The sequence below is a fragment of the Manacus candei genome, unplaced genomic scaffold (genome assembly GCF_025592945.1).
Source record: "Manacus candei isolate 608988 ecotype Guabito, Panama unplaced genomic scaffold, ASM2559294v1 h1tg000017l, whole genome shotgun sequence".
Taxonomy (NCBI): Eukaryota; Metazoa; Chordata; class Aves; order Passeriformes; family Pipridae; genus Manacus; species Manacus candei.
This window is the reverse complement of record NW_026138065.1, coordinates 29,000,001-29,023,610: the sequence shown is the minus strand read 5'-3', so window position 1 is coordinate 29,023,610 and position 23,610 is coordinate 29,000,001. Positions and strand designations below refer to the sequence as shown.

Below are 23,610 nucleotides of genomic sequence, written 5' to 3'. Positions count from 1 at the left end.
CTGGATCACGTCTGTATGTAGTTGTAAGTTAACAGACGTGTTTGTTACAAAGATTGTTAAATCTTGTGGGTTTAGTGTAAATAGAGTTCATAAAGGAACTGAGACACATATCATCCTAGTAATAGGGTTAACCTTTTACTAGTGTAAAACAGACAGGGAACAATGACATTGAATCTACCTGAGCAACAAAAAAAAAAAAAAAGGAGAAAGATGTATCTAACTTGAACAGCATGTGAAAAAGAAGCAACAGATGTTAAGAGTTACATTTATCAATATTTTAATTTTTTTCCCATAATGTGTTAGGTATTCACTTATGCTAATGGGTTTTTTAAGTATGGAGATACAGTTGTCCTCTAAGGAATTCATTCAGCTTTCTCTATTATTTAGTAATTTGAATTGGGTATGAGAGCAAGGATTTTTTTTTTTACATTAGTAGTTAAACCAGTAAAGTAATAAACTATCATAAAAATGTTATTTTTGCTAATAATAATATCTGAATTCTTTTAAGAGTGTCGTTTAGCTCATGTTTTACTGTTACAGTATAGAAAACCTACTTTAACAGAGAAAATATTAAAACAAGTTAAAAAGGAAAGGAAATGTCCCACAACCAAATTGGCTTTAGAATTATTACCAAAAAAAAAAGAAAAAAAGGTCTCGGTACATAATTTTTTTTTTAGTAGACTCCTGTTAGATTAAGCAGAAAGCAGGTTGTCATATTCCACTTCTGATATTAGACTTCCATGTTCTTGGTTATCAATTTCAACTACTGTTACAGATTTTTTTAAAGCAGTCTTTTAGAAGAAGATTCTGCAGCAATTTCAGGTTAAGACATAGTCTGCAGGTACTCATATAACTATAGATCAGTCTGCAGCCATTTGTGAAAGAAATGGTGCATGAACAATACAAATTCACAGAGGACCTGTGAAGAGAAAATGACTTTCCTGATGAAAAATGAAAGCAAGGTAGGAGAAATGAGGTTGAGGCATATGAGATCAAACCTTGCTCTTCTAACATATAGAATTTTGTCATTTATTATTAAGGCTCTAAGAACTTGCCAAAATTATTTCTTCATTAGGGTGATATTTGTGCTTCAACCCTCTTCTCCCTCTCCCCAAAAAGGTTTAAGTGGCAATTAATTTTTGGGAAGTGCTTCAGCTTTTAAGTGAATTATATCTTTTACTTTTTTTGTATGTGCAGTATATGGCACTAGGATAATGAATAATAGATGTTATTTGCTTAAAAGCAAAACTGCAGCTGCAGACACAAATACAAAATCAGTGCTATAGTGCAATATTTCTTTTCCCTTTTTTTTCCTTCTTTTTTTTATTTTTTCTCAGAAAGATTTGAAATGCATTGGTTTCTTTGAGTCAGCTGAGATACAGATGGAACCAGTCAAACGTGGAGCATGTCCAGCATTCCCAAGAGATGTTTTCAGTCTATTTTCTAGTCAATAAGTTTCACAGGAGAAAAACGACGATAGCATTGATGGTAGTGTCTTCCCTGCAGAAAGCAGAGGATGGAATATTTCCACGGTGAATTAAAATGCACATATTGCTGAGCAATGAAAACAAATTAAGGCAAATTCAGTAACTTCATTTTAAAAGCAACACTGAGCTTTAATTGTCATAAATTCAGAACTAATTAAAAACATGTTGACAAAAATTGGACCAACAGCTTGTCATTTTCAAATCTAAGTGAAAAGCAAAGTGCTGAGAATAAATTACAGGGTTTGAATTCAGTTCTGAAGTTTAGTGCATTTGCTACATGTAGGATATCTCAGGCTCTTGAGGGAGAAGACAGTAGAAAGTATCAGAAAATATTATTTTCATGTGACTAATATTTTACAGATAAACTCTGGACTTGATGTCTAAGCTTTGAGAACTGGAAATATATCTCAACAACTGGGTCTCGATGAGTGATTCAGTCCTATTTTAACTCCATGCTGGGTGAGAACTAGGCACGTGCCATCTCTTGTCCCTTGCAACATGTAAGGGGGGAGTAAATCTAGGGACAGGGACTGTAATGTGTAGCTCCAAGAGGTCCAGATGGGTCCCAAGTCTGGATTATTAAGTAAATAGAACCACAAGATGTGCTGTGGCACATAAACTGCCCCCTCAGTATCTTCCCATCTGCTCTCATAATAACTAGTTATAATGTAATGTGAAAAGAAATATTCAAATCCCCAGAGGTTAACTATTTCAGGATTGATAAATTACCAAAACCTAGAATCACGGAATGGTTTGGGTTGGAAGGGACCCTGAAGATCATCTAGTTCCAACAGCACTGTCATGGGCTAGGATACCACCCACTAGACCAGGTTGCTCAAAAAGGCTTATCCAGCCTCATCTCGAACACTTCCAGGTATGGGGCAGCTTGTTCCAGTGCCTGACCACCCTCACAGTAAAGATATTCTTCCTCATATCTAGTATAAAACTCTCCTCTTTCAGTTTAAGACCATTCCCCCTTGTCCTATCAATATCTGCTTGTGTAAAAAGTCGCTCTCCCTTTTTTTTTTAATAAGTCCCCTTTAAGTACTGGGAGGTCCTATAAGACCTCCCTAAAGCCTTCTTTCTCCAGATTGAACAACACCAACTCTCTCAACCTGTCTTCACAGGAGACATCCTTCAGCCCTCTGATTATCTTCATGGCCCTTCTCTGGACCCCCTTCAACAGGTCCACATCCTTCTTGTGCTAAAGATCCCAGAGCTGGATGCAGCACTCCAGGTGGAGTCTCACAAGGGCAGAATAGAGGGGCAGAATCACCTCCCTCAACCTGCTGGGCAGACCTTACTTAATGTAGCCCAGGATTTAGTTGGTTTTCTGGGCTGTGAGTGCACATTGCCCACTTGTGTCTTGCTTCTCATCCACCAGAACCTGAAGTGCCTCTCTGCAGATCTGCTCTCAATGACTTCTCCCAGTCTGTACTCATGTCTAGGATTGCTCACATCCAGGTGTATCACCTTGCACTCAGACTAACATACCTTTATATGCCAGTTAAGTTGACATGGTTCTTGAATGGAAGAATAGTATTATTCCAGGGAATAGAGTGCATAAATATTAACATATAAATATTTGTTTATGCAAGGTTGTGCTACAAGAAGGACTGGAATATCCTAGCAGTTAGTATTTCACAACTGTCTGCTCAGTAAGAAAACATATCCACTCTAATGTTTTGAAGCAAGCTCTTCATTAATGTGCACATACTTAAAACATGACACACAGGTGCCACAGGGTGACTGGCTGCAAAATCCAGAAGATTTTGAGTAGGTGAGGTGACATGTTTGTGTGTCATGGTATACTGCAAGCTCTAGACACTACTGCCATACAAATCTGAAAGATATTGAAACCAGGACCAAAAATATAAAGAATTTTTAAAGTATAGGCTAAAATGAGCATCCTTTCATCTCTACACAACTTCAGTGAAAGGCTTATGACAATACACTAGATAACTTCTAAAATACAACCCTAAAATAATTAATGGAATGTCCTAGGGTCCATCCTAATTCAGGGTATAAATTTGCAAGGCCTGTATGTGAAGTGCAGTGACTGATAGGATGTAACGTAGAAGCACGTGATTATTTTGCTTTTTTAAAGAGCTCTGTGACAAGTGTGGGATTTTATTCTCTAAGTCAAGTACTTGTTTATAATTGAAATTACCTGAGTGACTTTGCATCCTGTAGTGAGTCTTTCAGAAAATGAATGAGAACTATTTATACAGCTGGTAGAAAGGCAGAGAAATAAAAGCATGTGTAGTGAAGGACAGAGTAAAGTTGTTCATGCCTTCTTTGCTGGTAAATGGTCTAGGTAAATTTCAGAGTAAATGTAAGTGTCTAACCAAATTTCATCCTGTCTTACTTTCAAGAGGCTGAATTGCTCAGCTACTGCCCTGAATAGAGTAGAATAACACAATGTGTCAGCAACAAGGTATGGTTGAGAACATCAAGATCACAGTTATGCTGGATTTCACAACCCCATGTGAAGGATGGCATCCCTAGCCCTAGGAATGACAACAGAAGTTTGGGGTCTGACTCTTGAGAATTCTAACTATGATACTGTTCAATAAATTGTTAGTTATAGCTGATATAAAAATCTACTAAGACTCTAGTACACCATACAAGATAAAATTAGAAGTATGTGGGGTTTTTTTGAGATGATACAGTTGACAAAAGAAAAATTCAACTCTCTTTTCTGTGAATATATAATATGAAATTTATTACTGGCTTCCAGGATGATTCATTTATTTTTGAACAGTAGTCTCACCAAATGAATTTTATTTTGTGTTCCTCTCTGTTCTAGTGGCTTCAGATCACTGATTGAAAGGTATTAAGCTCATATCCAAATAGACTAATTTGAGCCTCTCTTTATATTTAGCATTGTATGTGGTATGTTTAGAATCATCTGTAGAATCATTATGTGATGGTTGGTAATCCTCAAGTAATAGTGGCTAGTTTTCTATTAGCTGTGGAATCTGTATGCTGGGATATGTGCAGCAGTGCTAAAGAGGGGCTGTATTTTCTCACACACCTAATGGCATAGCTGTTGGGTTTTTTTTTTTCTGCTAACTTGCTGCATTAAGCTGTCAGACTGAGTTGCTTCATTTGAGGTATAATGAATACTTTTCTTAAGTTATTTTTTTTCATGACAAAAAAATACTTAGCTGAGAAAATTTAGTATAGCAAGGTTCATACATGTTTTCCAGTATTCTCTTATGCAAGTTGGAGTACCTGACTTTTAATTAACAAGCCTCTCTGTGGTGCACCTTATTGCAAAAATAACAAAGACATATACTTTTAACATTTGTTCATAATAATCACCACTGAATTTCCTAGCTCTGTGTATTTAAAATAACCATAAAAGTTTTTCCAATACGTCTTATTGAAGGTACTTTTTATATACTATAAAGGACTTTAGCAGCAAGTCCTTGGTGACTTTTTGTTCAGTTACCATGGTAACTTTGAACTCTCTTTAGCTGTGTAAAAAGCATCTTTTTTGGTTTTGTATTTTTTTTCCACTACCAAGAAAAAACATGTTTGGTTTTGAGAAAGAAGAAAAAACAACCATAGTTTACCAGAGAAGCTTGTATATTTTAAAAAGGCTACTTTAAAATTATTTGATTGTTGTGGTTTTTTGGTGTTTGTTTGTTTTGAGTTTGTTTTTTTTTTTTTTAACTTAGGTATCTAAAGAATTACTGTAATGTGGAGGAAGCAACTGATTTCTGAAAATATAATGCATTAAGAAATTGTTCCCTGGTTATGAAATATGTACAAATACATATCTATATTTTTGTATATATTCATATATATATACAAATAGGAATTACATTGCATTCATATAATAAATTAAACTGTAAAGGTTCTGTAAATTTCAAATGTTATCTTTGTAGTATGACCCAGTTCAGACCTTGAGGAACTTAAGGGAAAAAAAAAGAAAAACATGAAAACCCCAGTTTTGTATTAGAGCTGTGTTTTAATAAAACTCTTATTTTGATGTGAGGGGTATGTAGCCTCTATTCTGGACAGATTGTTAGGAGTAAGACTTGAGTAGAAATATTTAAGAATCCTTTGAATGTGGGGTCTTATTGGGGGAAAATAATTATTGTAAAGCAGGAAAAAAATATTTGTGTGAGCACATTGCACAAAAATAATACAAAGTTGAGCTATTCATGGTCTTTAATATTAGGCTTATTTATTTGCATCAACTTGAGAAAATATTGATAGAAGAATTCCTTTGTAGTTTATGTTTTCTATTCAGAATATAAAGATATATATCTGTTAATTATGGAATTGTCTTTGTGATGGTTATCAAGGAAATGTGATAGTAAGCAATTAAATTGTATAATCAAAAATGAGCACATAACAAAATCTCTGGCTTGGCAGTATAAAACCTGAAAGCTTTCATTAATTCCTGCTTGCCTTTATTATATTGAATATTTTTTTTAACTTTCCCTTGATGAAAGTCACATTGCTTCTAATTACAACACAGGTGCTTTTGTGATACTTTAATAGAAAATACTCTGATGTAGCAAACCAAGGAAAAATAAGACTGTGTAAGCTACTTCCAGCTCCATTGCTTAAAAAGTGTTTGTGGAGTCAGCAAAGTTCCACTGGTTCTACCAATGTCTGGCAAGTTCACCCCACCAAGTCTCTTCACTCGTATTTTCTCTTCTAAACTTTTTTAAATTTGAAGGATACAAAATTGGGGCTAGGAATTTGAAGCAAGGGATAACAGATCAGAAACACCTGTAATGTCTATTAGGGAAAAGGTCAAACCTGAATTTTCAGTGACTGATATTTCTTCCAATGCTGGTCCTTTAAATCATTAAGATGGGGGAAATTTTTTACCTTTAATAATAAGCCATCTTTATTCCAAGTGCACTATTTTGGGATTGAATATTCTGGTTCTAATACAGTGTGGACAGTGCCCAATCCTGTCCTGTGGTTTAAAAAAAACCCCACTGTTGGCTGTTTTTTCTTTTCCACAAATATTATCCCATGATGGTATATATCTGCCTAAGAAGGGGAGTCCTGGCAAGTATAATAAAGATTTAGTTGGTTTTTTTAGCTAATAAATACTAGTGTTCCCTCAAAGGCTGAAATGATACTGTTTGGCTGTGACACAAGCTTTTGTTTCTAAAAACAACTACATTTTTAGATTTTTTTCTGAGGAACTGCTCATCTACTTGAAGAAAAATCCCCAAAATTAGGATTAGGTTTTAAAAATCTTTTTAGTGCATAACCATTAATTACACTGCCTAAATATTTGTAGACAAAATACTTAGATGCAGCTAATGCCTACATCTCACTTCAGAGTAGATTATATTAGCTTCTGGGATGTAATAAATCCACTGGGTCCAGTGCTTGAATTAACATAATAATTAAAGTTTCAGCACATTGTTGTAGGTCACAGTAAGAAAATGTTTAATCTTTCTGCATTCATCTGTGTACATTCAAGGCATTGGGAGGTCTACAGAGACTGAATTAAATTTAAGTGTATCAGAAATGAGCAGGGTGTTTTAAGAAAAATGTGAAAAAGATTTAGCTTTGTGGGAGCTGTTCATAATTGGTTTTGTTCTAACAATAAAAGATATAGCAAAAATTGGGTCACTACTCAAGTTACAGCTCATTTTATGAGAGAAAGCTGTGGGTGTATAAGAGCCAAAACAGAATTATCCTGCATCTGCCCACTTGAGGATTTGGGGTTGGTTTGGTTCATAGATCATTGTCTATGGTCAGCTGTGACTATAGGAAAAAGCATACAAAGTGCTGGACTGGAATGAGTAAGCACAGGGTCTAGTAGGTCAGGTGAAAGTTACTCTGCTGTAGGGAGGTGGTACTCTACAAAATTACTGGAGTGTTAAGAAAATAAAATCATGCTTTTCCAAACATAATGCCAGGCTTGAAAAGTTGATGACATTAAGAGGAAGATTAAATGTCCTTTTATGAGTCTCGAGAGAAGCCAAGGAATATTAAAAGTTATCTTGTTCTAGCACTACTCACTTACCAGGGAGAAATATCTAGATACTGATTGTTGCATCATCAGAAATGGGTCAATATGCAGCTTATTTTGAAACCAGTTTAGAAATCCATGGCAAATTCCTGAGTTTCAATAGAATTTTTAGTTTTCCTTTCTTCTGAAACAGTTCTTTGCTATTAGGGGGTAAATGGATTTAGTCATTTAATGGGTCATTTGCTATGATAGCCATCCACTTGACAAAAAAACCTCAACAAGATGGGTGAAAAAAAGTTCTCTGTATTTCAGTATTCTGAGAAACCAGTGCAGGCTGCTGTTCAGCTTTTGTTTGTGCTTGCACAAAGAGCTCAAAAGGTGAAAGATTAGGATAGAAAATAAAAATGGGGACCCTGAAGCTGCCCGAATCAGTCTGTCTTTCTTGTGTGGCAGCATGGAAAAGTTGCTTATTAACTCGGTATTGGGGGAGCAGAGAAATAAATGAGAGGCTTGTAGCAGGAAAAACAGGAGCTGCAGGAGCTGCCCTTGGATACATCAAACATTTGTATTTTCGTGGCTCCCAGACTGGTGAATGTTGCCTGCTTTTGCTTATGAAATGGAAATACTGTGCATATTGTCTCCATAGCCCCAGACTAATATACAAACAAATAATCCTTGAATAATAAAATAATCAAATTATAATGCAGTTAAATTGTGTTTTACCTCTAAATTTGAGTTTAGGAATCCAATGAAAATTAACTCCGGTAGAAGAGAATTAAGAAAGAATGGACCACGAATTTCTTGTTTAATGACAATTAAGCAGAATTCTTAATGATGCACATACCTTTAATTTTAAACCATTTACAACTGTACTACTGTCTCATTTGAATTCTGCAATATAATATTATCTCAGCAATGCACCGATGCATGGAATTCTAATATGCTTTAAACACAGCTTCCTATTAGTTCTGAAACTGAATGTTATAGGGCTTGCAATCAAAACTCTTAGGAAATCTGCAGGGAGTAGGAGCCTTGGGGAGAAATACAGATAACAATTACAGAATGATTTCTTGACTGATGCAGTAATTCCCTTTCTTCCCTGAAAGTTCAGAAAGGTTTAAATAATTTCATGAACTAAATAACTGACCTGATGTTTCTGTGATGAATGCTAGTGTGTTTTGTCAAGAACTCAATTTTAATTAATTTGAAGGTGTCCAGAGTAGTAATCAAATGGCTTTAGAAGTCTCATGACATGTACTCAGAATCAAATGTCTTGTGTGTTGTGTGTAAAGGGCTTTACTTATTCTCAGAGTGCTATAAAATGAAGAGGAATTTTAGAAAAGCAAAACTATATTCAGCAATACAAAGAAAACACTAGGATTGTAGAAGAAGGTTGAATTATTAGCTTCTGGAACTCAGTGTCACCCTGGTACTGCACCATGGCATTTTCCTCATGTAATAAATGTAAAACCTAACCAGCCTCTGGAGCTGTATGTCTAAACAGCTGATGGGTAATTACAGGAGACCTATGAGGCACAGATTGGGGGGGTGGGGGGGGGTGGTAAATGGAGGCTACTAGTAAGAGCATTTGTGTTCAAATTATGATTTGAAGCAAAATTTCATTTACTTTATACTGTAAGAAAAAAAAAATCTTTTTTTTTCTCTGAGGGGAAAGGAAGAGTTTTATTACACTGAGAGTTTGCATAGATTTTTTTCTACTCTGCAGTATATGTGTTTTAATAATCAGTCCAGTTATACTCCTTGCTCCTGACTCCTGTGTAGTTCTGTGTGGGACCAGCAGTCATGGTCAAGCCATGAAGGAGGAACCAGCCTATGGCTCCTGCTGTTGTTGACACAGGCTTCAGTCTTAAATTTGTTTTCCTCATTGGTTAGGACATAGAAATTTGCAGAAAATAGATGTCAGTTGCCAAAACATTTGGTGCAAGGATACAGACTCCATTACTTCTTTCCTTGCCCCCTCCAGTCGACAGCTTAATGGAGTACCAGCAGCTGTGGTGAACCCAATCTTCATGCCTTGATATGTAGGGAAACTTTAGACCCTGAATGCATATTGGATTATTCAAAAAGGAAGGGCAGCAAAGCCTGAAATTTATGTAATATGCTTGTTGGTAGAGTATCTCACCTTTTCTCTCTTGATTATACTTTATAAGATATGTTAAATTATTTTCAGTTGTGTTTTTTTGTGTGAGTGTTCTTTGGATGATTACAGTGTTGTTTTTCCTTCATATCTGTAGGCCATGAGACTGTAAATAATACTCAGCTTCTATGCAGTAATAATAAATATTGAAATAAGTTAAGCAGTTATTTTAGACAGGTTCCTGAAGAAGCAAAATTACTTCTTAACATGTAATGTTTCTAAAATGAGTCAGTATCTCTGACAGTGTCACTCTTTCTATCTACACCTTTTTTTCTACCTTTTCCATAACCTGAGAAATGAGTTCTTAAGTTTTATGTTAGATAGTGCAATGATGCAAATATGTCAAATTATCTACAACACTGTAAGTATCTCACTTTCTTAGACATATTTATTGCATAAAAAACAGGATAAAGTACCAGTGGTGCAAATATGCTGTCTTCAGTGGAATTTACCAGCAGATATCTTGGCCCTGACATGACAGCAAATCTTTCCTGTAAAATATCAATACAGCACTAGAGTCCAATTATTTTTATACTCTGCTAATCTTCTTTTGCTTTTACAGTGTTCCTGCAGACTTCTATAAAAAGACTATTGGTAATCTCAGTAGGGAGGCCTCCTTATCAAGCAGTTTCAAAGATTTATGACTTCTAAAAAAATAAGGATGAGGAGGTAATACTGAATTAATGGAGAAGGAGCTAGTCAATCTTCAGAAAACTGAGTGTGTAGCATATATAATACTGATTATTTTGGCACTTGCAGAAATTTTCTTGGATTTTCTCAGATTTGATAATAAGACTTTGTGATAGTTAGAAATCTTTTATATTTTTACAATACATGCCTGAAATGGTCATTTAAAGATAAATCTAGACATAGCTCTCTTTATATATTCATAGTTGAAAATAAATCAGTGCACATTGCTAAATACAACTTTAAAACTATGGTCAGACCGAGAAACTTGCTTGTCGCTCTCCAAAAGTCTCATTTAAAAGAAAAATTGGTATCAATAGTAGGTCTTGAAAGCCTTAGTTTCTTATAGCTTACTGGTAGTATGTTAGAACATTATCTGTTGAAACTTACTGTCAAGTCCTGGTATGTACTGAAAAGAAGAATAAGAAATTCTGTGGAGAAGGACATGGGGGGCCTGGTAGACAACAAGCTGTCAACAAGCCATCAGTGCATCCTTGTGGCCAAAAAGGCCAATGGGATCCTGGTGTGTATTAGGAAGAGCATTGCCAGCAGATTGAGGGAGGTGATCCTACACATCTACTCAGCCCTGGTGAGGTCACATTTGGAATTCTGTGTCCAGTTCTGGGCTCCACAGTACAAGACATGGAGCTCCTGGAGCAGAAGCAGTGGAGAGCTAAGTTGGTCAAGGGTCTGGAGAATCTCTCTTATGAGGAAAAGTCTGGGGGAGCTGGGCCTGTTCAGCCTTGAGAAGAAGTGACTGAGGGGGGACCTTATTAATGTGTATAAATATCCAAAGGGTGGGTATCACGAGGATGGAGCCAGGCTCTGCTTGGTGGGGCCAACCCATAGACCAAGAAGCAATGGGCAGAAACTGATGCACAGCAGGTTCCACCTGAGTGTGAGGAAGAACTTCTTTCCTGTGCAGGTGACCGAGCACTGGAACAGATTGGCCAGAGAGGGTGTGGAGTCTCCCTCACTGGAGATATTCAAGAACTGTCTGGGCACAATCCTGTGCCATGTGCTTTGGGATGACCCTGCTTGAGCAGGGAGGTTAAACCAGATGACCCACTGTGGTCCCTTCCAACCCAACCAATTCTTTGAAGTTATAGTAAGAATTATCTTGTTTAATATAGGTAAACTTAGAGGTGTTACTTGAAACTTGTTAATGTATCAATCGAGCTTCTTTACATTGCCTCCTCCTTTATCATGTTACGGGGGTAAGCTTTAGAGGATCACGGAAAAAGATGTGGGGGAATAGGTTTAAGATCTTCAGTATTTCATTGACGTCTTACTATGTATTTAAGAAGCTTTTTCATTTTAGAGAATTGGGATCTTCATAAGCAGGCTTGTTTCATTAAGTGGCAATGACTGAGATTAGAGCATTTCTTTCAGCGACACTTCTTTCCTAAAACTCATCACTACGTAGCTGCCACTCCTCCTTTATAACTAAACTTCCTTTATAACTAAATGTCAATTGCATTGGTAGCTATCTGTGCTTATTAGCAAAAAAACTTTGCTTACATACTTTGCAGTCAGACATACCCAGATTTTGAGACTGCCACATGTGAAATTACCATTTGAATATCTATGATTGTTACTTACACAAAACCCTGGTGTTATATTCTCCAGACATAGGCCTTGCTGACACGTGCAGTACTCTTTACCAAACAACTCTCATCTTCTGTAATATTATGACCTAAATTTTGATGGAGGGCAGGGAGAAGAAGGGTTGTGAAAAACAGTTGTGTCCTGTCAAATCATTAAAAAAATAATTGTAGTTCTGCTTTTTTAGTTATCATTCTGGAAAGTGAATGTTAGTTTAAGAACCAACAGTAGTACCAGACAGATGTATTATAGCTATTTTTTTCCTGTGTATGATGTCATCTGTCAGACTTCTATAGATTTCATGATGCTTTAGTATCTTTTCCAGAATAAAATGTGTTAAATTAGTTTGAATTTAGTTTGCCTTTCCTCATATCCTTAACATGTCCCTACTTCTATATTTTTTTATCTTACTGCTGCACACAAAATACTAATAGAACTGTGGGGGTTTTTATTATTAGGGCTTATTCTAGCTCTTCAGATGTGATTGGGGATTTTCAGTGGCTGCTGATTAGTGAGAACATTGACCAGCATACAGCTTAGCCTACCTTTGCCTCTCAGCAGGAATTGCAGTGCAATAAGAAAGGTCTCTGAAGGAGAAAAATTAAGATACAGGGAAGAGGGGCGTGGAGAATAGCACTGAAAAAACAGGGGGGAAAAAAAGTAATAGGTCAAACTGTTTCTAGCCTTAAGAGATTATCATAACCACAAAGGTTTTATGTATGTTGTAAAGTCCTTCGAGTGTTTCATCTGCATTTTTAAATAAGCATTTCATAATTATGTACAAGTGCTCTGGATTTGCCCTTGAATGTTTCTTACAATATATATGCAGGTGGTTGCAGTTCTGTGTGAATACCTATGGATGTTTTTCTCTGTAAAGTACAGACTGTTCAGCTGTCTTTATGGCCATGACCTTGACAGGAATTCCTGTTATACAAATAGTTACTAATAATTTTTAATTTGTCCCCATTTTAAAATACCCACTGTTTGTTTGTTTGTTTGTTTTTAACTCTACATAGTTGATTCATTCCAGAGAATTATGATGTCTGTTCTAAGCTTAATTCACTAAAGGTCTGTGCTATGCTCCTCACTTAAATTTTTGTGTTGTCCTTAGAGGTTTGTCCATCAGCTACGTTCATAAAGAGAAAATATTATTACTCATTGTAGTGATAATTAATCGATTTAACAATTGGAGGAAGGTTATCTGAATTTTTACTTAAGTTTATTAGATATTAGAGTTTAATACCAATTATTCAAACCAAATAAAAATGGCAATATTCTTTTGCTCACTAAATGAGAAATTCTTCTATCTTTGTCCACTTTTGCAAGAAAAAAACCTGTTTCATAAAATTTTACATTATTTATATTGAATTTCTTGTAACTCTTACACTAGTAACAACCTTTCTGATCCTATAGCTCATTTGGACACTTGACCACTGATGGTGACTGAAGGTAATTCTGAGGTGCCAAAAGAAATATCAAATACACTAGAAAAAGGCATATTGCTTCTGTTGTTACTTCTCATATGCAGGCTCATGTTAAAAAATACAGTCTTGGTTGAATTATTATCCATGGGACAGTGAATTAAGATGATAAAGTTCAAAGAGTATTTCTGGCTCATGGTCTGCCTGTCTTTGAAAAGTTTTGAGGTTCTTATATACCCAGAATTTAATCGGTAGAAAAATTTCTTTTTCTGTTTGTAGTTGACATAGTAGTTCTTTTAAGTCTATTTGAAGAGAAAGGGTTGCAACAGGGTGTTAGGAATGGCTTGTTTAGATAAAATATTTCTAGTGTAGCAATAGGCCATTAGCACATTTCAGCTCATTATTTTAAACAGTAGATTCCTTCAGTTAAGACTTCGGGTTCTCAGGTCCCCTTTGTTGCTGTAGGATTCTTTCATAGAATGTGTTCCTCACATATTCAGTAGCTTGGAAAGATATTTCTTTGTTTTACAGGTGAAAAAACTCTCTTTATGAGATGATAGTATCCTCAACAGGCTGGAAGATATGCTAAAACTATTGTTTTCATATTTAATGTCCCATGTTTATCGGAAGACGAAGAGTTATAAATAGCTTCTTCCAAACATGTTTTGAAGACTAACGCAGAGATGCAACAGACTTTTCCCCAATGTTTATATGTAGACATTCCTTGATACAATGATTCAATGATACAATCTTAGGCACAGATTAGGAGGAAAAAAAAGTGACAGGTATGTATAATATCCTCCAGAAGGTGTTTGTTTTGTTTTACTTTTTTCAAAACCATGCTGTAGTTCTTATTACTGAGGCAAGTGCTGCACATTCCTGTAGTACCTCTCTGATACAAGTGCAAAATTGGTTTTAAAACAGGGGCTCATCATGCACATAATACCATTGCAGCGGCATTCCCTCTGCATCTCTGGAAAGCTTATTGTTGCAAAGGGCTTCTTTTAACGGGAGGTAATTAGGACAAGAAAATTGCTTGTTGTTTTTTATCACATGAAAACCCCAGGACATGCTGCACTAATTCCGTAGTGCTGTGTGGTGCCATAAGAGAGGTATCCAACTGATGTTTAGGAAGTTTCTTATTAGCGTTGGAACTGTTCCTTGTTAGAGCATTTAACTAGTTAACTCTTTCTACATATTATGATAAATTCATATAATGTGTTACTTTGGGGCTGTTTTCTTCCTTATTCTTTCATTAGAAATGTATGTTTAAATATAACAGCAGCAAAGGCAAAACAATTTCTTTCTCTCCTGATGCTCATTTTTACTAACAACAATGAAAAATTAATGTGAGTCATTTGGAAAACCTTCAGCAAGTAGTAGGGTGGTACTGCTTTTTCCAAGGAGCAGTTCAGGAAATGAATTTTTATCCAGGGTACAGATTACTTTCAATTTTCACAACAACTGCATTTGGGTTTTGTGCAGCTCTCCCCTGTACTATGCAGGCAGAAGAAAGCCAGCCCAGGATGGGAAGGAAGAATTTTCCTTTCCTGTTTCATCACTCAAATCGCATTCATTCTAAAACTTGCATTTGCAGAACTTACGTAGTTACAGAGTAAAATTAAAAACCATTATTTTTACTATTATAACATCAGTTTTTCTACAACTCTGTGAGCAATCTGATATTGAAAGTCCCTGTGCTTCTGATCCTTTCAAAGCTGAAAATCTGTATTTTGCAGTTCAGCTGTAAAGTAGTGGGAACCTTGAGGCCTGAGAAAGGCTTCTGGTTAGTTCTACAGCACAGTTTTTACCTTGGCAGAAAAAACTGAAGCCTGTATTCATTTCTTGGTATAATGCAACTCTGGTTTCCCAGCATCTAAGGTTGAGTAAAAACAGTTTTTTCTGTGAATGTAGAAGTGATATGAGTATTTGACATTTTGCAGTTTATTCTTAATTTAACAAGAATGCCTTTAAAATCATGATGTCAAAATTTGGGCTTTTGAGTATTTATGTAAAAGGCATTATCACTAAGATATAAAATGCAGGACTTTCTAATCTACGTATTAATGATACAACTGTTAATTAGAAAAAGGTTTGCTTATTTTCACCTTGTAGCAGTTTAGTATCTAATGTACACTAAGATGGCATCATTCCTAAAAAGTCCTGCTTGCTTTCCTATCCCTCCCCAATTGCAAATTTGCTTTTGAAGTGCATACTCTATGTGATTAAATAAAAGGAACTGAAAATTAGTGAGGAAATTGCATGGTCTAGCCATTTTAGAAATGAATTTAAATTGCTGTTTAGCAGAATGGAGTAATTTATCACTTATCTAGTGTTCCCTGTAAGTCATTTATCATGAGTGGCAGCTATCATAATTTTATTCTAATCTGAGATGGTGGGGAGGGATCAGAGGTTCATATTTCCTGTAATTTGCAACTAATTTAATGATTGTATGTAAAACAAAACAGGAACGAGACAGCTTTTCCAAGTTTTTCCTCTACAACGTGATATTACACATGAATTTGTATCACTTATGCTGTTAAATTCTTCTTGTCAGGTAGAATTTTTCTTTGCACCTCATTTTACTTAAATGGAGATGAGTTTTATGTTGGACACAAGAAGTGCAGACTTTGGTGCCCAGGATTACAGGTGTAGTGTTTTTGATATAAACCAGGTACTGATCATATATGTCATGAATAGACACGATGGTGGCCCAAAGCAGTTGGTTATAACAACTACCCAAAGCTTTATACTTCCCTTGTCGTAGTTTTGAATGCATTGTTTTCTCCTGGAGAAGGGCTTGAGTTGGTTCACCAGCTCTCTGCATTTGTGGAATGAATAGGCACTTGTACAGCATTTTTCTGCAAGAGGATCGTTTAAAATAATAAGAAGCCCTTGAGAAGTGATTCCTGAGTCCTTCAGAATAAGTTGCTTATGGTCTTAAATGTTTTGTTCTCATGTTAGGCTAGTCATTATTATCTCATAATGGACTTACTCCCTAATAAAGGAAGTAAGAAAGTAGTGTAATGTGACTACTAAAAATGAAATTTATTTTAAAATGGTTTCTGGAGCTGGTAACTGCTGTTTTTGTGACAGTGCATCTTCGTCTTTCTATAACAATGGTAGCTCTTTTCAGACTGAAAATTCCCATTTACACTTTAGCTGTTTGCTTTTAACAGCCTTGAGTGCAACTTTCTATATTTACTGATTTATGTGTAATAAAGACCCATCTTATTTCTTACTCAAAGTTTGCTAAATATTACAACAATGGATTGTGCAAAGAATTTCTGAGTATGCTAACAAATGAGATGCTCATGAATAGTAACTTCAGTTTCTTTTGGAGAATCTATTCCAACATTAGTTATCCTTTTCAGAGTACACCATTATAATAAAGAAGGGAGATAGAAATTTGTATTTAAATAAATTTAAATAAGGGGGGAAAGGGGGCATAAAAAAAGGAAATAAACAGGTAGATATTTCCAAGTTGTGGATTTAGAATCATGAATCTCACTTTCCCTCTGCATTGCTTCCTTGGAATTTTCAGTGAAGGCAAGGAGAATAGTTTCTGGAAAGGAAAAAGGATTGTGAAAAATGAAAGGAAGCATGGAAGATTCTTCTATTAAAAAATTATTTACAAGAAATGGGAACAGAAAACAGCTAGAGTATAACAACAGCAGTACTTTTAAATATTAATTAAACCATAACTGATGAAGTAGACTTGTCTGTATTCTCTTTGAATTAATTTCTTAGGGTTTATCGTAATTCCATCATTTTTGTTGGTTTCATACTTAAGTCTTAAATTTGTTAAGTAGACAGTAATATTTTGGTTTCTTCTTTGAGTGCCCTCCTGATTTGTTTGTGTATGCAATCTGGTAAGCCTATTTTATGTAACTGGGAAACTAACAAAGGTCAAATTCAGGTAATAACGTTTGGAGAACTACTTGATAGTCTTTATACTTTTTCATCTTAAGATTGAGTGAGTGTTGTATTAATTGAAGGATATAGGCTGGCCTCCTAAAAGAACAGTATACTGAGAAACCTTGTGCATGGTGCATCCTGGGATCATTCCAGGTTCAATGGTGCACACCTTACGCAGAGTGTGCCCATTGTATGTAATGGCAAGCTATTTAATTAGTTTGCTATTTCTGCAAAGTTTACTACAGAAGTAGCAGTTCAGGTTGTTTGGTTTTATTGTATCAGTCATTCTTGTTAATGGTTTTGTCCATGTGCTGTTTTATTGTAGTTTTCCCTAGTTGCTTTGCTTTTTCTGAAAGACTTTATAAATAAGATGATGGCATACCGGAAAAATGTTTGAATTTTAAACTGTTGTGAAATGGAGCACTAAACAGTACATCTGGGAACATAGTAGACTCTGGTTTGGCATAATTTATTTATTCAGTCAACATTTAATGTTTTGAAGACTGTACAGAAGGAACTTGGCTCTCAGAAGTAGAATATCACTGGTGTCAGCCTATTTTCTCTTTGACAATAATTCTTTTGGCAGACAGATAAATTGACAACACTCTACCAGGTTTTGTTGTGTAATAATAGATGGGAGTTTTATATGACATGGGTTGTTGGATTTTAGTTAATAAACTTATTTTAAGACTTGTGTTTTCTTCTTTTTTAAAGAAACATTGCAGCTATCAATAAGCAGATTTTACTCTTACTCTCTCTGTACATTTTTATTTCTCTTGTCTATGATCCTATTATTGTTACTACGTAGTAAGATCAGAGCCTCTAGTCATATGTATGTGATTTAAATCAAGCATGGACACATGATCAAATTATTATGGAATCAGCCAGACCTATTTTGTGATGTGGTACTGCCAGTGAGTAGGCTAGATATGCTGTAAAGCTTAACATATTGCTTATATAGGATTATAAAATATGCTAAGGTCTGTAGAAGTATTTCTTCTAGATGTTTCATCAGACTAAGGACTTAAATGAACCTCCGAAGAAGTGAATATTAAACCTGTTGTTGACTTCATTGGGGAACAGGGCAAAGAAACATACACTTTTTGCAGCAACAAGGGCTTTAATAAAAACATGCTTCTTGTCTGAATTCTTTCTGTAACACAAACAGATCACATTGTTCTGTATTTATGCATCGTCTGTAATTCTGGATTTTAACTGCCATAATACACAACAATTTGCAGTACTCAAAATTCAGAATAAAAACATGTTAAACTCTGTTGCTGATGTTCATATTATCTTGTGCTTTTCTATGCAGGTAATTACATTTTAATCATTAAATGAAGTGCAACACTTCATAGTGGCTAGAATGACTGCCGTGCATTTTAATGGTTTTTCTAAGTGTCATTAAGTGATAATTTGAAAAAATAAACAAGCAACCAGCAGTATACACAACTGGTTATTAATGAAGCCTGTTCTTAATTTACTTATAGGATTAACAAAAGTTGTGGTATGAAATGTAGCAATAGATTATTACTAGGTTTTCACATAAAACATTTGAATGTTTCTTTATTTTTTTAAATCTATCCCTTCTAAATAATGCGTTAATATCAAGAGTAAAATAGTACATCTGCTTGGCATTAAAGAGTTGATACAGGTATGCTTACCAGTATTCTTTAGTGGCTTTTCTGTCCTGTGTCAAAACATTTTTACTCATGTGCCTCCTGATGTATGTCTGCTAGAAATGGCTGGTTTTCAGTGACAAACACAATAAGGCTTTGTAACCTGATTTCCTATTCTTGGTTTTCCTGAACCTTTGCTAGCCTACACTGAAATCATACAGTGGCAGAACTATGGCTCTTTTACCTTCTATCTTCCCATTTCATAGCTGGGTATGGCAAGGCAGTGTTGTAGTTACAATGCCTAACTACTTTCCAAATATCGATGCCATATTGAGGGCAAAGATGCCTGAGGTTGCATCCAAGTGATCATAAGGGGGAATATTAATTTTTTGTGGGGAGTGAATTACTCTAAAGGCTGCAGAAATGTGATATTTTATGAGATATTTTATTGGTATCTGCCCTCTCTTCAAATAATTTCTGTAATATTTGCAGTTTGGCCAAACTGGAATGTTGTCATAGAAGATATTTGAATTCATGCCATTGATATCGCTTCAAATAAGGAAATGCTGTTTCTGTTGAGATGCTTCCTGTGAAAAGATACTATGCACTTAATCTCCTTTCAATCATTTGAAACCAGAGGTTTTCAGGATTCCTTCTTCTGTAAGGCCAGGAGGTGTATTTTCAGCTATCAGATGCCTGTGGGGAAGTATTGTAGTTCTTAGAAGGTGGCACCTACTGGAAAATGAGATGGCTGTCTAGTTGAGTATCCAAACTGTCTCATTAGCTGCTCAGTCAAGCCCTGTGACTTTTAGTCTGTGAAAATATTTTTTTCTAACGGTGAAACTCATCAGAATAAAAAAGTCAAAGCTCTTTTATCTATTGACATCAGAAGTGAATTTCCTAATATAACAAAATGTTGCTGAATCATTTCAGTGTTCTCAAGCTTAGCTTCCTAAAAGCTATTTACATCAGAAACCTCAATGAGTTTTACAGAAAACATAGTAACTGGCAGCCCATGATTATCATAACCTTAAATGGCAAAGGAAAGGAATGGAGCCAATTTGGATCAGGAATGATGCCAATTAGTCAGGGAGCCCAGAGTTGCACAACTGGAAGTTTAGAAGGTGACACTGTCTTGAATCCATAAAAGGGAGAGTTTACCTCCTGACTCTGCAACCCAAGGACCTGTTGTCAGACCAGAACATCTCCCAGTTATCTGAAGAATGAATGAGACCCACCTGATAAACATTGGAGCTCTGATGCACCAGCAATCGACCCTAATGAATTCCTGCTAGGGGGTCTGTCTTGTAGTATGGCAATGAATTCTGAAATCCAAATGTGTAAAACTCAGTCCTACAACATGACAATGACAAATAATGGACACTTCTGGTTTGGCAGGAAAGCAGAAAAGATAGTTTGGTATGAAAAGTATGCAATGAATGTCTTTATCCACAGTGTTCAGGTTTTTCCATATATGTTTTCTGAAGTAAAATGTTATGCTCAGTTTTAGCATTTTTGTTTTCAAGTTCAAATTCAGTTTTTAAACAAATGAATGTTAGTTTGATGTAGATATAAGTAATTTGTTTAAAAATTAAATACTTTAGTATAACTTAAAGTCATTCAACTCCCAATACTTCAGATTCAAGCTTTCTATCCAGTTTTGTTGCTGAAATTGGATTAAATAGAACCCCATCTTCATTATTCCTTTCCAGAAATACTTGAAATGGGGTATCATCACTCTGTGAATTTGGGGAAGCTTCATACATGAGTTAATTTTGATCAGCTCACATGCCAGAGTGATGACACAGTAAGATGAAGGGAATAAATACAGCTTACCTAAGACCCTTTAAGTGCCTTGTGTGAAAATCATTAAACCTATCAGTTAATGATAGTACTTTGGTGAAATTACTGAGTATCATGGACTGTATCATTGAAACTAAAAGGAATGGGAGAGAGTTCAAAAATTAAAAGTAAGTGCTGCAGGATTCATAGTGTTGTTTTAAGAAGAATTATTCAAATTTTGCTAGAATGAATTGCTTGCTTCCTCAGGTCCTTATTTAGGAATAATTATTAAAAAAAAAAGGACCTGACATGTATTTAAGCTCCATGGATTTTCATATCTGTGTGAATGATCTGGTTTTAGAGAAGTTGTTTACAGTGCAAATGTGTGCATAAATATTTTGCACGTTGATTCATGTATGTCCTTCAGTTCTTTGTGTTATAGTCATTAAATACAAGGGACAAAACTACACATACCAGGTTTCTGCATCTAAGTTTTATCATCTCTCCATTGTAGGTATTCATGCTGGTTTAATATGCTTGTGCAGCAAGCATCCACACCAAATAAATTTGCTCTTGAGCATTTATGCTTTTATTAAATATTCATTGAATGAGATGCAGGGTATTCATGCAGTCTGCTGCTTTTAGTGCATTGAAACCCCAGAAAATGCATTGTTTGTGAATTCTTTATGCACAATGAGCCAAGGTATTCCTTCTCTACTTAAATACATCAGGGTCCAGGATGTGTTGCCATCAGGGTGGTGGGGTTCTGCATGTAGGACTGATTTGGAAGGGTTAAGACCTGGAGAATGGGTACAACCACTTCTGTGTGTCCTTAGTGGAAGCTGCAGTGTCTCTTGACCTGCTGTCCCAGATAGACTAGGAAGGGTTATAAGTGTTTTATTGCTTCTTTTTCGGTAATGTCATAGGTAAAAGCTAAAGACTTTTGGACAGCTTGAATAAGCTAGTTTTTAGCCTTAATCACTCATGTGGAACCTAACTCATGTCTCGAGTTAACAAAGAGTAACACTTGTCCTCAGTGTCAAAAACTTATGCTGGATGAAAGTGGTTTGGTGATACAACACCTGACTTAATTTTGACTGCTTTTCTCTTCCCAGTAAGCATCAGTCAGAAGACCTCTAAGAATCTAACTTTTGTCCAGAATGGAATTCCATGTTAAAAAAAAAAAAAACAAACAACAAAACCCAAAAAACTCAGTACTCTTGTTCTCCTCAAACTGGGAGGGTGGAGTTTTCTCACTGTTTAACCATGCTTAGATAGCTCGTAAGCCTGGCTATCTATTTATTAATTCCCTCCCAGAAAGGTGATTAGGTTTGTCCATGGAGGTACTAGCTGTCTAGATATTATAGCCTTACAGAAGCCTGGTCAGGATGTAGCACGTTTTAGAGATATATATTCAGAAATATACACTTAACTTGTCCTGCATATTTATCGTACGTGATGAATGGCCAAGGCAGGAAGCAGTGTGTGTGCTGTGTGTCACCAACTGCTTCTTGTAAGAGAGGAACATGGCTTAGTCTGAATCTGGAGACTGGTTTTGTTTGATTTTGTGTTTAGTGAGATGTGCTGTCAACAGCAGGGAAAAGCATCCTTAAGGGCGCTCAGAGGTGATTTTTTTTCTTCTTCTTTTTAAAAAAATGTTTGTTTACAAAATAGGTCAAGGTAGTGAAATCCAGCTGTGGATTTACTTGGGGTTAGATACAAGTGAATCTTGGTTCAGGCTGTAAAGAGAGCATATTTGATAAACAGTCATTATATTTTTTTGCATAGTAATGTAGTATGATTTGGCTGCTGCCACAAAAAAAGCCCAGTGAAGCAACAACAAAACACAAAAAAAATCCCACCAAAAACCCCAAACTGATAAATAAAAACCAAAAAAAAATCACAAGAATTCTGTGACAAATCCGTGAGAAAGCACTGCAAATAATATAGACTAATAATTTTTAATGTTCTTATTTCAAAGCAAAGTTAAAGTAAAATGCAATCATTTTCTGGAGTCCTATCTGAAGTACTTTGCATTACTGTCTGAATTCAGTATGCTCTATTATCTAAAGAGAAGCATTGGGAATATCTGGGATCAGTGTTAAGGTATAGACTGCTGCAGAGGGTTATGAGCAGATGAACAATAGGAGACAAATATGCCCAGGGACTTTTCAAAAAACCTATGTCCTTGCCCCTTCTTTTTGCATGCTCTGTCATTTATTGGTCTCTTAAATTCACACTGTTATTTCCTTTACCTGTGTATTTATGCATATGTTTTGGTTTTGTTCTGATGTTATCATAGACTGATGGGTACAGCTCTGTGCTGGAGATAGAGTTTATTCTCAAGAAGGATGAAATTTGACATTGTCAGGTTTTCATACCTTAATCCTTACACTGCATAAACATCTGCAGGTTTCCATTGAGATGTTACTAACTTATTGTTAGCTAAACAACTAAATTTTGACTTTTTATGGCTCTAAACTCTGTACACCTCTAGTGTAAGGTCAGTGTATGTGTTCATCTGTAAGACTTAAGGGGAAAACATAATCTCCATATATGTTACACCTGCTTTTCTGACGAGATTTAAAGCTTAGCTTCTGCTATTTGTGTTTCTTAGTCACCTTCAGGATAAACTAAGAAAAGAAACCTGTATGGCACATACTGGCTAGTAAAAGTACATCCCGTAAAAAAACCTGTTTGTTTACTGATGCACATTAACTTGCCCTCTGGCATGGTGCTGTATAAAGTTTTAAGATAGATTCTTAAATGAATGGTTTGTAGCTTTGGTTTATTCAAGACCTTAGGCCAGAGCAACTGGAAATATCTAGGTTATTGATTCTTGCTGAGGTGTTATGATTTTAGCGAGAGTTGGAAAGGAAAATATCTGTGGTTTGAGTAGAATAATGATTTGGTTTATACACTCACCTGAACCTTATATATTTACATGTGTTTCAGATCAGATTTCTTAAATAAC

At 35.6% G+C, this 23,610-nt stretch overlaps 1 protein-coding gene across 19 annotated transcripts in view; it reads left to right on the top strand.

Moving 5' to 3' along the window:
* The window catches only part of NRXN1 (neurexin 1), a 699,771-nt gene that overhangs the window by 204,268 nt on the left and 471,893 nt on the right, over positions 1 to 23,610 (top strand). The gene's annotated exons all lie outside the window — the stretch shown is intronic.